This window comes from Papio anubis, chromosome X (assembly GCF_008728515.1).
Source record: "Papio anubis isolate 15944 chromosome X, Panubis1.0, whole genome shotgun sequence".
In the NCBI taxonomy this organism is placed as follows: domain Eukaryota; kingdom Metazoa; phylum Chordata; class Mammalia; order Primates; family Cercopithecidae; genus Papio; species Papio anubis.
Window position 1 is genome coordinate 34,950,257 of NC_044996.1, and position 13,055 is coordinate 34,963,311.

Below are 13,055 nucleotides of genomic sequence, written 5' to 3' on the forward strand. Positions count from 1 at the left end.
CAGGGATACAGAGAGGCTAAGAAAGAGCATCTGGTATTTTGCACTAAGGATGCAGTAGTGGCGGGAAGATGGAGACAGAGGAAAAAGGGGAGTTAACAGTTCCCAGCCATGTAAGGAACAAGCCCAGCCCTTTTTGGAATGAGATCAGAAGACAGCGAGAGGCCTTGGAGAAGAAATTTTATCTGGCTGGTTATTGCTTCGGCCTGCGGGTCTGGGGCTGCGTGCGTGTGGGCGCTTGAAGTGCCGAGCTGCCCCCACGTGGCAGCCTCTAAGGGCATGCCTACAGCGCGGGCTCCCATGCACCCCAGCAGGCAAGGCACGTAACCGGCCAGCGGCTCCCTCAGCAGCACCATGGCTAGCTTTCATGCTTGCCTCAAGATTTCAGAGTAAGTGGCGGGCGCAGCCGACCTACTCCCCCTAGACACCACGGAGTGGAGGGTGGCAGAACGCCAGCCGGCCTTGCAGGGGCTCCTACCCGCCCAAGTGGTGCGCTCGCCGCAAAGACGGGCGGCGAGGAATGACCCGGGGGTGGGTGGCGGGCAGCGAGACACCTCTGGGCTCGAACTTGCAACATCATTCCCCTGTGCAGCCCGCCGGTTGGGGGCGGTGTCCTCCTGGGAGAGCTCGCGCAGGTGTGCGTGTGCGTGGGAAAGCTCAGCAGCGGGAGAGCCCTCCACCCAGCTTCCGGGACTCGGCAGGTCGGGGGACACAGAGACAGGTCAACTCTACGTGGGGAAATGAGGGCCGGCTGGACGCCTTGAGGCTTCTCTGTGTTTCACGCTTCCTCTCCTTCCTGCCCGGCACCCCTACCTTGCTCACCTGGGCCCTAGGGACCCAGGGGCCAGGACGGGAAGTCGAACGTATTCCCAAGGCTGTTGCAGTTGTGGTTGGTTGACTTGCAAAGGCAAGACGGAGGGAAGCACCAAAGGGGAACTTGGCCCAGCTGCAGTGACTGACCTGGAAATACCTAGTTATTTCCGGGGTTTCCTGTCCTTTACACCGCGATTCCCTACTTCTTGGTGCAGGGATACTTTGTGGCACTCCTACAGCCTTGGCTTTGCCAGGGTTTGTAAGAAATGGCTCAAGTATGAGAAGGGAGATCTGCACAAGGGTGATGTTTATATAACAGACAGACCAGGGAGAGAGACTGGACAAAGCTATAGATTCTCTATGTGTCAAGAAACCTAGCCAACATCATCTCAAAGTAAAGCACCCCACAAACCTGGATTTTACAAGGCTCATTTCATTGATTAGTAACACCATTCAAGTAACTGACGGCAATAATTCTGTCAAATAATGTGGCTCAATTACATCGGAACATGATGTTTTGGCACTAGTAAGCAGCCAGCAAGCAGCTAGAATGACTGACAATAAATGATCTTGTAGGGAGATAAGGGAGATGGGGGACTGGGGCCAAGAAGTGGAAGAGAGAAGAGAGGAAGGCAAAGAGAGAGGTGGAAAGAGAGAGGGAAACACGGATGAGTAGAGAGAAATTACCTTAAATTTTCTGAGTTGTCTTAATTTTCTAAATTTGTTCCAAGCTGTACAATATGCAGTCTCCCAGTTACTTGATGGGGTATTATCTCCAAGATGTATATTCTTATTATGTGTCCACAGTGTTGTTTTTGGATGTTGTGTGTGCATATGTTTACATATTGCAAGCAATTCCAAAAGGAAGAAGATATTAACCAAAATGGATTTAGTCATATGGTTAATTAGTGGGTATGTGATTGTACATGATTATTGTCAATTTTCAATCATGGAGTGAACACTCTTCTTTTCCCTTAACTATTCCAACTTGGAATCACAGCCAGAAACCCATTTCACTCATTGCAAGTCTCCAGTCATTGGGAGTTGCATGGGTTCATCTGGCCCTGCAATTCTCTCCCTACATGGAAACACGCTGCATGAACAAGAACTGGCAGCCTCCAGCCTGCAGGCCCAAAGTAGAATTCCATGTGATTTCTAATGGTACTCCACCTGGAATGCTAAAGTGAAGTGGTTCAGGTACGGACGTGTGGGTAGATTGGCTGCCCATTTCCGCTTCTTCCCCAAGATCAGTACCATAACATGCTCCCATTTTTCTGCTGGTGAGTGGGCCTGGACTCTTGAAATGCTGCTGATCCCCATAAAAAAGTGCCCTTGGCAACTATTGTAAAACCCTGTCTCCAGGGCTATCATCTCACTGTTGTGCCCTCAATCTATGGCCTTGAATGGATGCTGTGGATGTTACAAGGCTTTCTCTGTGTAATTCATGGTAGCACCAGATGACAGAGACATTGTCAGTGAGTGCTTTGGGAGGGCCAAGGGAGATGATAACAGCAAGCATTTTACTCCCAGGTGAGCTTCCAAGCCCTTTCTCCCTGGGGCTCAGTGCTAGCTTATGTTAGATTTTCCTACTTGCAAACGAGCAAGGGGCCTTTCTTGGGGCCCCTTCACCCTAACGTCTACTTTCTGTGGAGGGAATTTGGAGCAACCTGAGGTCTTTTGGTTGGAAGAGGAAAATCAGTGGACAAAATGGCTTGCTCTTATGGCCTCAGGTGAAGAAGTCTCAGTCCGAGCTCATGTTTATTGAATCTGGGCTGAAGGTACAGGAGAAATGATAAGAGGGCATTTGAGATTAAGGAGCCAGGGCCTTTACAAATAAGTGGCATAGAGTGTTTCACAGGACCTAAAAGGGAAAAGAAACTTGGTATACATTTAAAAACAGTGTGTACCTACACTGTAGCTAGCTTTGTGCCGAGCCCTCTGGGAGAAACTTTTCCTTTCCCCTCCCGGAGCCAAGCAAGCACAGTGCCTGGCACAAGTATTTGTTGAAGGAATCTTGTTAACTGAACCAAGATGCACTTAAGGAGCTTGCCTTCTTAGGGGGTGACCAGGCCAGTAAACAACAGTTTGCAAGAGGTGGAGGGTGGGGACATAAGCTCAGTAGGAGAGAATGTAAAGGAGAGTAGGAGCACTTGGAAGCGAGCACATGGAGGAACTCTCGGGTCCTCTTCTTTGAGCTTTTTCCTAGGCTCCACGTGTTGTGGGAGAGGAAGACTGGGAGGGAAATGGTGCTGGCTCAAACATTCACTGCTCCCCCTGTAAACCTTGGGCACTCTCACACCCTCCATCCTCCTAACACTCCCACCTCCCTGCAACACAGGGAGGTTTCCTAGGATCACAACTTGGTCAAATCAGCAGGGTTGCACTTTCTCAATGAAGCCCAATAGGCCTTGAAATTCAAATTTGGGCAAAACACAGGATTGGTTCACAGTCTCCTCTCCCGCATACAATCGCAGTCTAGATTTTATATATAAATATATACATTTATCATAGTGGAGATGTTTGAAATGTCTGGCCAGTGGTGGAATGGGTATGTTCAGAGCAGCCATCCATATTCTTGTGGGTCTTGACTCCATGGCAAGAGCCTCAGTGGCACTTTGCTCTAATCAAATGAGTCTGTAGTTTAAAAACCCAGTTTGGGTTTTTAAATTCCTAACCAGTTACTGTAGATATAGATCTTGCTCAAGATAAGTAGTTATTAAGTTCTGTTACTATTTTCATAGAGATGGAAGGACAGCAGGTTACAGGAGAATTATCAAGAGTGGTGAATATGCTTATTGGAAGAAGGGAGAAAAGAGCAGTAGACTTGAATTATGTGACACCATATTGCCCAAGTATAAAAGGAGATGAAGGCAAAGCAAAATAACTTTTTAAATCCGACAAGACCCTGTAATGGTGGGATGGGTGACAATGTCTTCACTTTAAGGGTAAACAAAGTGGGCCCCAGAGGTTTTAAGGTATTCTCTTTGGGTCATACAGTCAGTGACAATACCAAGATTAGACTCCTGAGTACCCTGACTCCCAGCATAGAGCTGTCTAGCTCAGATAGATGAAAGATCGTCATCTGAGTAGTAGACCAAAATCATACATTGTGGGATACTGTGGCCTCTCTCTCTGGGACTGCTGCAGAGGTCAATTCAGCCTAAGGCAAAATGGTGAGCTCAGGCAACTTTTTGTTATGGTTTTTGAACAGAGTCTCTTACTCTGTCACCCAGGCTGGAGTGCAGTGGAACAATCATAGCTCCCTGCAGCCTTGAACTCCTGGGCTCAAGTGAAACTCCTGCCTCAGCCTCCCAAGTAGATGGGACTACAGGTGTCTACCACCATGTCTGGTTAATTTTTAAAAAATCTTTTTATAGAGACAGGGTCTTGCTATGTTGCCCAGACTGGTCTCAAACTCCTGGGCTCAAGTGATCCTCTCACCTCAGCCTGGGATTACAGGCATGAACCACTGTGCCTAGCCCAGGGCAACTTTGTTTTTGGCAACCCCAGTCTCTCCTGTTACAACCCATTTCCGATTTCAGTACGCCTTCCACTCCACGTGTTCTGGGCCTGAACTTTGCCCTTCTCTCCAAGCCTGTCTTCTCCAGGCCTTTGGCCTTCTAGGCCGTGGATTTCCTCTTGGCCAACACATTGCCATCTTGTGGCCCAGGGGCTAGCTCTTAGCCAACTGACCTGTGATGACAGGTTAGTAGACATTAATGATTAACTCCTGATAATGTGTATTTCAACAGGACCTGGATGCTTTTGTGTCACTCCAGTGATTGCTGGTAATCTTGGGGATCTAGCCAGGATAGTGAGCCCCTCACATCATGCTAGTCAGCTTCTCCTACTCCAAGAACAGGATTCAGGAAAGCGAGGCTGAGAGCTTCTGCAACAGGTACTTGACACCTGACCAGGGAATTACTATTGTAAATTATGTGTCAGTCTGCTCCCCTTGGCTGCAAAACTTCCCTGATGCCCCTGGAAGCAGTGTGGGTTGCAATTTGCGATTAGAAGCCATAAATATTGACTTGTAATGCGGTCCAGTTGCTGGTATTCTGGGGATCCATGCATTCTCTTTTGGCCCTGAGTAGCCCCCTGGAATTCAGATGCTAGAAGACAGCCAACCCTGAAGTGCCCTCTACTGACCTGGGCCCATCTCCCCATAGCATCTGTAACCAGTTCTTCAGAACCCGAGACCTTGTGGCATACCTAGCTGCATGGAGAGAACAATGATGAACATGAAATTTGACTCTATGTGACATTCCAGTTGGGGAAGGCAAATTTAGGCCCTTCGAAAGCACCAAAAATGTGTAGCTGCAGCTTAGCCTGCCAGATCAGACCCAACTTCCACTCCTCACTATAATTAGGAGTGTTTAATGTGGTCATTAGAGATCACTGTGGCACTTCACTTCCTTCTCTCCCTCCCTTCTTTCCTGTTTTTTTTTTTTTTTCCCCTAGTTTTAGAAGAAAGATTGTTAACTCCCCTGGCAAGGGGCTCAGTCTGGGCGTCGCATTTTGCTAGCTTGCATTCACTCAGTTGCATTTTTCATTCATGAGAGCAATAGGAGGATTGATAGGTGCCATTGGAGTGGCAGGTACCAGTGTAGGGGTCGGAGGGAGGAGGTACTGTCCCAGGCCCCTGGCCTCACCCTCTGTAGGGAATTAGGGGGAAACTGGCTCTTGGGTAATTTCTTGAATATATTATTTGCCATATTTACCAGTTTACCTAAAGTTTTTTCTTTCAGTTATTTAGAACATAAAGTATTTAAGTCTTTGCAAAAATTCATTTAGAAGAAAATGATTTTAAAAGCTTTTGGAGATTTCTCTAAACATGTAGTCAACAGGTTTCATTTGGTCTTTAGCAGCATTCTAAGGGATGTTCCATTTGTTATAGGGAGGTTTGGTTTCCTTGGAAACATATGAAAAATGCGGAAAAGTATATTATTTCATCAGGAGCCAGAATTTCAGCATATTATATGGGAATGCTTACATTTGTTTCTTTTAAAAAATTTATGTATTTTCTTGATTGACAATGGAATATTTGTGTATATTTATGGTGTAGAACCTGATGTTTTGATATATGTATACATTGTGGAATGATTAAATCAAGGCAACTAACATATCCATCACCTCATATACTTATTTTTTGTGCACTAGCTTCTTTTGAATCCTTTGAAAGTGCATTTTCAGTTGTACCAACTTTAGCATTTTTAGAATTCTTTCCTCAGTTTCTCATATAGCACAATTTTTTGTTGTGTGTTATTTCTGGAAATTAGTAACCAAAATGTAAAATGCGATGTGATTGCCCCTGTCATTTCCTAATTGATTTTCTATTTTAGCATTCTTTTAGCTTTTTAAACCAATCTGCTTCTTATCCTTCCTTCACAGTTTCATAGTTATGGTCAATGGATAGCAAATTTGAGGAATGAATCCTACAATGTATTATAGTAATCCTTTCTTGGCATCTTTACTCTCCTTCTACTGCTTTACTCTTTCATGAAATCTTCAATAGCTATCAAAACCGCCCATTCAATTCAAATTGCTATAAACTTTATAATTCACTAGAAGAAATTAGTTTTAGTGAATTGGATTGCTTTCAGAAGATCAAGTTAAGTTAGTGAAGGCTTGCCATTTGATTACTTCAAATACATATATAGTAAATACATATATAGTACTTACCTTGACCCAGTACCTCAGGGTCAAGGTAGGTACTTGTTCTCCTACCAGCTGGATGAGCTCACCTCACCTGCCACTCACCTCCTGCTGTGTGGCCCAGTTCCTAACAGGCTACAGACCAGTAGTGGTCTGTGGCTTGGGGGTTGCGGGCCCCTGTTGTATGCTATTACTTCAAATGCATGTATAGTACTTACCCTCAACTGGAGGGTGACAGGGGCATGTGGGGGATAATTTTGCTCCCCAGGGGACATTTGGCAATGTCTGGAGACATTTTTGGGGCCAAGGTATGCTACTGACATCTAGTGGTTAGAGACCCAGGGATGCTGCTAAACATCCAAGGATGAGCAGGAAGAGCCATCCCCTACCTCCCACCAAAGAATTTTGCAGCCCCAAATGTCAATCATCCCTAGATTATGAGATTCTACCTTAAACTAATAACAGTTTCCCAAAGTAGAAGTCTGAGGAGGACCCACCTTAAGAGCATTTAGACCAGCACTGTCCACTCGAAGTTTCTGTGATAATGGAAATGACCTCTATCTCTGCTGTCCAATAAGATAGTCACTGGCCACGTGTGGCTACTGAACCCTTGCAGGGTGGTTAGCATAACTGAAAAACTGAGTATTTAATTTTATTTTATTTCAAGTAATTTAAAATTAAACAACCACATGTGGCTAGTGGCTTTCATATTGGATTCAGTGTTAGAGGCATTATGATCTAGTGGAGCATAGTCCTGGGTTCATGTCCACAGTCTACCACTTTCTAGCTTTATGGTCTTGAGTATGTCATCTAGGCCTTCTGAGCCTCGGTTTTCTCATCTGCAAAACAAGAAGTAACAATGGTACCTACTTTTCAGGATGGTGAGTATCAAATTCAATTATGCCTGAGAAATAAAACATGTAGCAGTATCCAGCACAGTAAGAATTTGAGAGATGTTAGCAATTATTGCTAGAGATTTGTGATAAGTATAGTAATTGTCATCATGTAAGTGAGTCTTGTGCAGGGCTTAAAAACAAGACCTCCCCTGCAACATTATTTAAAGGTCACTTCAGAGGCAGAGCTCCAACTCTCTGCCCTCACAGGATTCCTCTAGGCATGTTCCCATGCCTCTTTGGCCGCATCTGCAAAGTGGGAATAATAAAATGCTTCTCTCCTAGCTGTCTATGCTACAGCATTGTTGGGATGTGCTCTGAAGAGTACAAAGCCCTCTGGAAGTATAAGGTTTGTGCCATAAGTTTGCACATTGCAGCTGTGCTTTCATCCAGATTCAGTACAAAATTCCTGCCTTGGTAAAACTGTCTTAAATTTGGAATGTAAGTGTCTGAATTGGGAAGGTTGTACCGGAGAGCAGCAGGAAACCGGGAGTTCCTCACGATATTAGGCCCTGCTCTGTTGGTCACCTGACCAGGGTATGGCAGGACAGCCCAGGCACCATTTTAAGGATGCATTGAAGCTTGGCATTTGGGGCTGGGAAGCCAGAGCACTATATGGACAAACCTGTCTCCCAGGCTCCTAATGAAGGAGCAAGGCATCTGGTTCAAGGGGAAAGAAGAAAGTATACAAGGGGAAAGTATAGTGTGCCATCAAAGGCCATACTGCCCAAGGGTTCAGCCTCTTAGGCAGAGTGTCTGGACTGACAGATATATATGTACACATGTGGAAAATATTTTGGTACCATATAGTAGAAAGTGCATGGGGCTTTGGAGTCCAATATGGGTTTGAATCCTCACAATGCTACTTACTAGCCATGTGGCCATAGGTGAATGCCTTAACCTTTCTGAGCCTTAATTTTCTCATCTGTAAAATGGAGATGATTCCTACCTCACAGTGTTGTCACAAAGATTAAATCAGGTAACTGGTGGGCACAAGTAGGTTGCCCTCAGTAAATATGAGTTCCCTTGTCACCTTATGTTGACAAACAAAGAGCGACCATTAACCAATTAGCTAGTCATGATCCCATTTCTGTTCCTTTGGGATAGCCAAAGGAAATGAAAGTTTCTGCTGTTGGTATAGGAAAGCCATTTAGTCCTTTCTGGAGAAGAGGAAAGGGGAAGGATTTTCCTTGCTGTGCCACTGCAGTGTCCAAAAAAGCAGTCTGAACTGTTTAAGAACAGACTCGGGTGAAAGGTTAAAAGCACAGGGCCTGGGTGGTCACAAATACAGTTAATGAGGAGCCTGAGCGGCCTCACCTGGGCTTGATACTTGCCCCAAAGAAGTCACTCCATTCTGTGAACCCAGAGAGAGGCTTTCTGGGGACAATCAGTTTCCCAGGAGTCTGGGATTGAAACTCAAGCCATATCTGTGGCCTATTGATCCAATGGTGGCTAATGGGCCAAGGGCACAGGTTGGATCCAGTTGGCTTTGCCCTCACACACCCATGGGCCCCAACCCCCAATACAGGTAACCATTGGACAAACCTGCTGGTTACTGGGGGGCTGATGGAGAGAGTATGGGTAACTGCAGAAGTCTCATCCCCTATTTTCGGGAAACTGATGAAGAGCAGGGAACATAGGTCATTAACACCATGGGGAGGAAAGCCTTCTGGTGGAGAAGAGAGAGTAATACCAATAATAGTGAACATGTATTGAGTGCTTACTGTGTTTTATGCCTCATGCCAAGAGCTTTATATGAGTGATATAGTTTAGATACTTGTACCCTCCAAGTCCCATGTCGAAACCTGATCCCCAATGTTGGAGGTGAAGCCTAGTGGGAGGTGTGTGGGTCATGGGAATGGATCCCGCATGAATGGCTTGGTGCTCTACCAGTGGTAATGAGTGAGTTCTCACTCTATTACTTCACATGAGATCTGATTGTTGAAAAGAGCCTGGAACCTCCTCCCCTCTCTTTTCTCTTTCTTTTCTTTATTCCTTTTTTTTTTTTTTTTGAGATGGAGTCTCACTTTGCTGCCCAGGTTGGAGTGCAGTGGCATGATCTCAGCTCACTGCAACCTCCGCCTCCTGGGTTCAAGTGATTCTCCTGCCTCAGCCTCCTGTAGCTGGGATTACAGGCATGCGCCACCATGCCCAGCTAATTTTGTATTTTTAGTAGAGATGGGGTTTCATCATGTTGGCCAGGCTGGTCTTGAACTCCTGACCTCAGGTGATTCACCCACCTCGGCCTCCCAAGGTGCTGGGATTACAGGCATGAGGCACTGTGCCCACCTCCTTCCTTTCTTTCACCATGTAATCTTCACAAACCAGCTCCACTTCTGCCATGATTAGAAGCTTCCTGAAGCCTTCACCAGAAGCAGATGCTGGCAGTCTTATATAGGTTGCAGAACGATGAGCCAAATCAAAGTCTTTTCTTTATAAATTACCCAGCCTCAGATATTCCCTTATAGCAATGCAAAATGGACTAATGCAGTGAGTTAGTTCACCACGTTGTCTGTGAGAGCAGGGCCCTTCTCTTTATTGAGCACTGCTCTGGGCTCTTCTTAGCACATACCAGGAGCTCAATGAACAATTATTAAATGAATGAATCTTCACAGTTAGCCTATGATGAAAGTACTACACTTAGCCCCACTTATCAGCTAAGGAAATTTAGGTTTTGAGCAGTTCAGTGTCTTGCCCAAGATCACACACCTAGTAATTGACAAGAACTAGGATTCAAACCTAGATTTGTCCAGCTTCATAGCCTAAGCCTTTCACAATTATGTTATGCTTCCTTCTCAGAAGGTCAAAGTGCCAGATTTCTCTTTCTGTGACAAAAGCACATCTGCTTAGAAACTACTGGATCAGAGTCAAGAGCACTACACAAAGACTTATTATGATGTTCATACTTCTTTCATTCTACCTATTCCCTTCCTCTCCTAAATTCTGTCCCCAGACCCTTCTATTATCATGTTCATTCTGTAAATCAGGCAACTGAGGCATGAAGGGATTATATGACTTACCTTAGGCCACACAGCTTGTCAAGATCTGCATTAGTCTGAGGTTCTGGTCCTCAAAAATTTCCCAGCCTCATAGGAAGAGGGAGAGTTTCATCTAATGAGGCCAAGGCCCCAGGAGAAAAAATTAACAAAGGGCCCCATATTGTTAAATCAACTTGCTTGAACTTTTAAAAGTAGAAAAAAAATACTTTACCTATCTAATTTGAACATTTTGAACCATATTTCTTGCTACAAACACAAAAACTTAGAACAATATAATTCAGTTATCTACTATAACATATAAGGGAGATGTTCAAAATGAGAAATAGAAACAAGAGAACAAGAAAAGAAGAGATATGGACCTGGGAAAGTCCAGATATGAGTAAGAAAAGAGCAACAGCACAGGAGGCAGTGTATTTCAGAAAAATATTGCTACAGAAAGTTGATAAAGTCATGTTGCATTTTTACATTAACGAGGTCTTTATTTCTTATTTCCTGGCCTGTGAACTTCATGAGCTAAGGACTAACTAGCCCATCCTATGAACTAAGGATCGTGATACTTCTTCCTTGCTGCATTTAGATCTTCCCTTTCCATAAGCCCAACTGTCCTGGGAAAATGGAGAGGAAAGTAAGTCAAAGGGAGAGTCTTCTGAGCTAATGGGAGAAAGGAAAGGGTCCTGGGAGCACAGGCGCATCTGCCTTCTCAGATTTGCAACAGAACCCAGTAGATCAGGCACGGAAAGTTTCCTCTCTAGAGTTTGCCATCAAGCATGTGAACAGAGGTTTCTGCTTTAGTTCACTGTTCATTTATGATAGTTGGAGGGGTATCCAGAAACCCGTTAAGGGAAAGAGAAGGGGGAAAATCCTCACTAAACCTCCAAAACCTTTTTTTTTTAATGGGGTCTTGCTGTGTTGCCCAAGCTGGCCTCGAACTCCTGGGCTCAAGCAATCCTTTTGCCTTAGCCTCTCCAGTAGCTGGGACTACAGGAATGTGCCACCATGCCCAGCCATGCCCTATTTTTGAAGGACATAATTTTAAGTTCTTCAAAAGAACTTAAAATTGTGAAGAATGTTTGTTCCTTTTGTCCTTGTGGCTCCAGAAGCCAAACATCAATGATCCTGAGACTTATTTTATACAGAAATGGCTTATGTTTGCTTCTTCAGAGTTAGAGGAAGGAGGAAACTCTTTGGGATGAGGTAGTTCTCTTTAGAAGTGGAGGAAATAATGAGTGGGGAAGTTTTAGTTAAATCTGCAACCTGTGCTTTTTTTTTTTTTTTTGGAAAGAGTCTTGCTCTGTTGCCCAGGCTGGAGTGCAGTGGCACAATCTCAGTTCACTGCAATCTCTGCCTCCCAGGTTCAAGCAATTCTCCTGCCTCAGCCTCCTGAATAGCTGGGATTACTGGTGCATGCCACCACGCCCGGCTAATTTTCGTATTTTTAGTAGAGATGGGGTTTTACCATGTTGGCCAGGCTGATCTCAAACTCCTGACCTCAGTTAATCCACCCGCCTCGGCCTCCCAAGGTGCTGGGATTACAGGTGTGAGCCACCACACCCAGCCTGTGCATTTTTTAATGAGAAATATAGCTTAGGTTTCTAAACAATCTGAAAGTAAGACAGTGTTCTGCAATATTGAAAGGCTTCTAAAAGGCTTGCTGTGAAGGCTGGGCCACCATTGGTCAACTCAGGGAGGGCTTATAGTTAGCCTCTGCAAAATCTGGCTACTCTAGGATGAACTGGGAACTTTGAAAGATCATCTCAGGAAATAATGGAATCCAAGAATGCTTGGGCTAAAAATAACCCTAGACTTCAAGTCTAGTTCAACCACTTAGTCCTTAGGGGAGTAAACGGAGGCTCCAAGAAAGGACTCCATGTGCCCCAGGCCTCACAGCTAGTTAATCGCAGAGCTGGGGTTTGAACTGTCCAAAAATTGCTGGAGGCCTCATTGGAGGCTCACACCTTAGAAGTGTTTATTAGAAGAAAAATACCTCCATCTGTGGTCACGATTCTCTCTAGATATCATTCCAATTGCTTTTTCTTCACCACGCTTGCCCTACCATCCATTTCTTTTTATTATTTATTATTCGAGATGTAGATGTAGGAGGTACAAGTGCAGTTGCATTACATGGACATATTGCGGGTAACTGCAGAATGTCTCATCACCTACTTTAGGGAAACTGATGAAGAGCAGGGAACACAGGTCATTAACACCGTGGGGAGGACAGCCTTCTTGTGCAGAAGGGAGAGTAATACCAGTAACAGTGAACATGTATCGAGTGCTTACTATGTGTTATGCTTCTTGCCAAGAGCTTTATATGAGTGATACAGTGTGGATACTTGGTGAAGTTTAGGCTTCTAGTGCACCCAACACCCTAGTAGTATACACTGTACTCAATAGGTAATTTCTCACCATCCACTCCCCTCCCACCTTCCCACTTTCCTGAGGTTCCAATGTCTATTAATCCACACTCTAGCTGCCATCCATTTCTTATGGCTTCCCAATTCAGGTGTTCTGTTTCAGCCATGCCCTGTACCCAAGGTGATTTACAGCAGAGTTTCCTTAAAGCGAGGTATTTGGAGCCCTCACCTCCCAGGAGTCACTTGGAAGGTTCTGGACTTGCAGGTTCCTGGGCCCCACTCCAACTGAAGAAGCAGCATCCCTGCGAGTGGGTGCCAAGGAATCAGTGATTGTTACACATGCT

At 45.0% G+C, this 13,055-nt stretch overlaps 1 long non-coding RNA gene across 1 annotated transcript; it reads right to left on the reverse strand.

Annotated features, from left to right (window-relative positions):
* Positions 1-5,221: 5,221 nt before the first annotated feature.
* LOC116272061 lies at positions 5,222-11,587 on the reverse strand. Its single transcript, XR_004180792.1, has 2 exons — positions 10,379-11,587; positions 5,222-7,304 (listed from the first exon to the last, which is right to left on the reverse strand). It is a non-coding gene; the product is annotated as an uncharacterized LOC116272061 (long non-coding RNA).
* Positions 11,588-13,055: the final 1,468 nt, after the last annotated feature.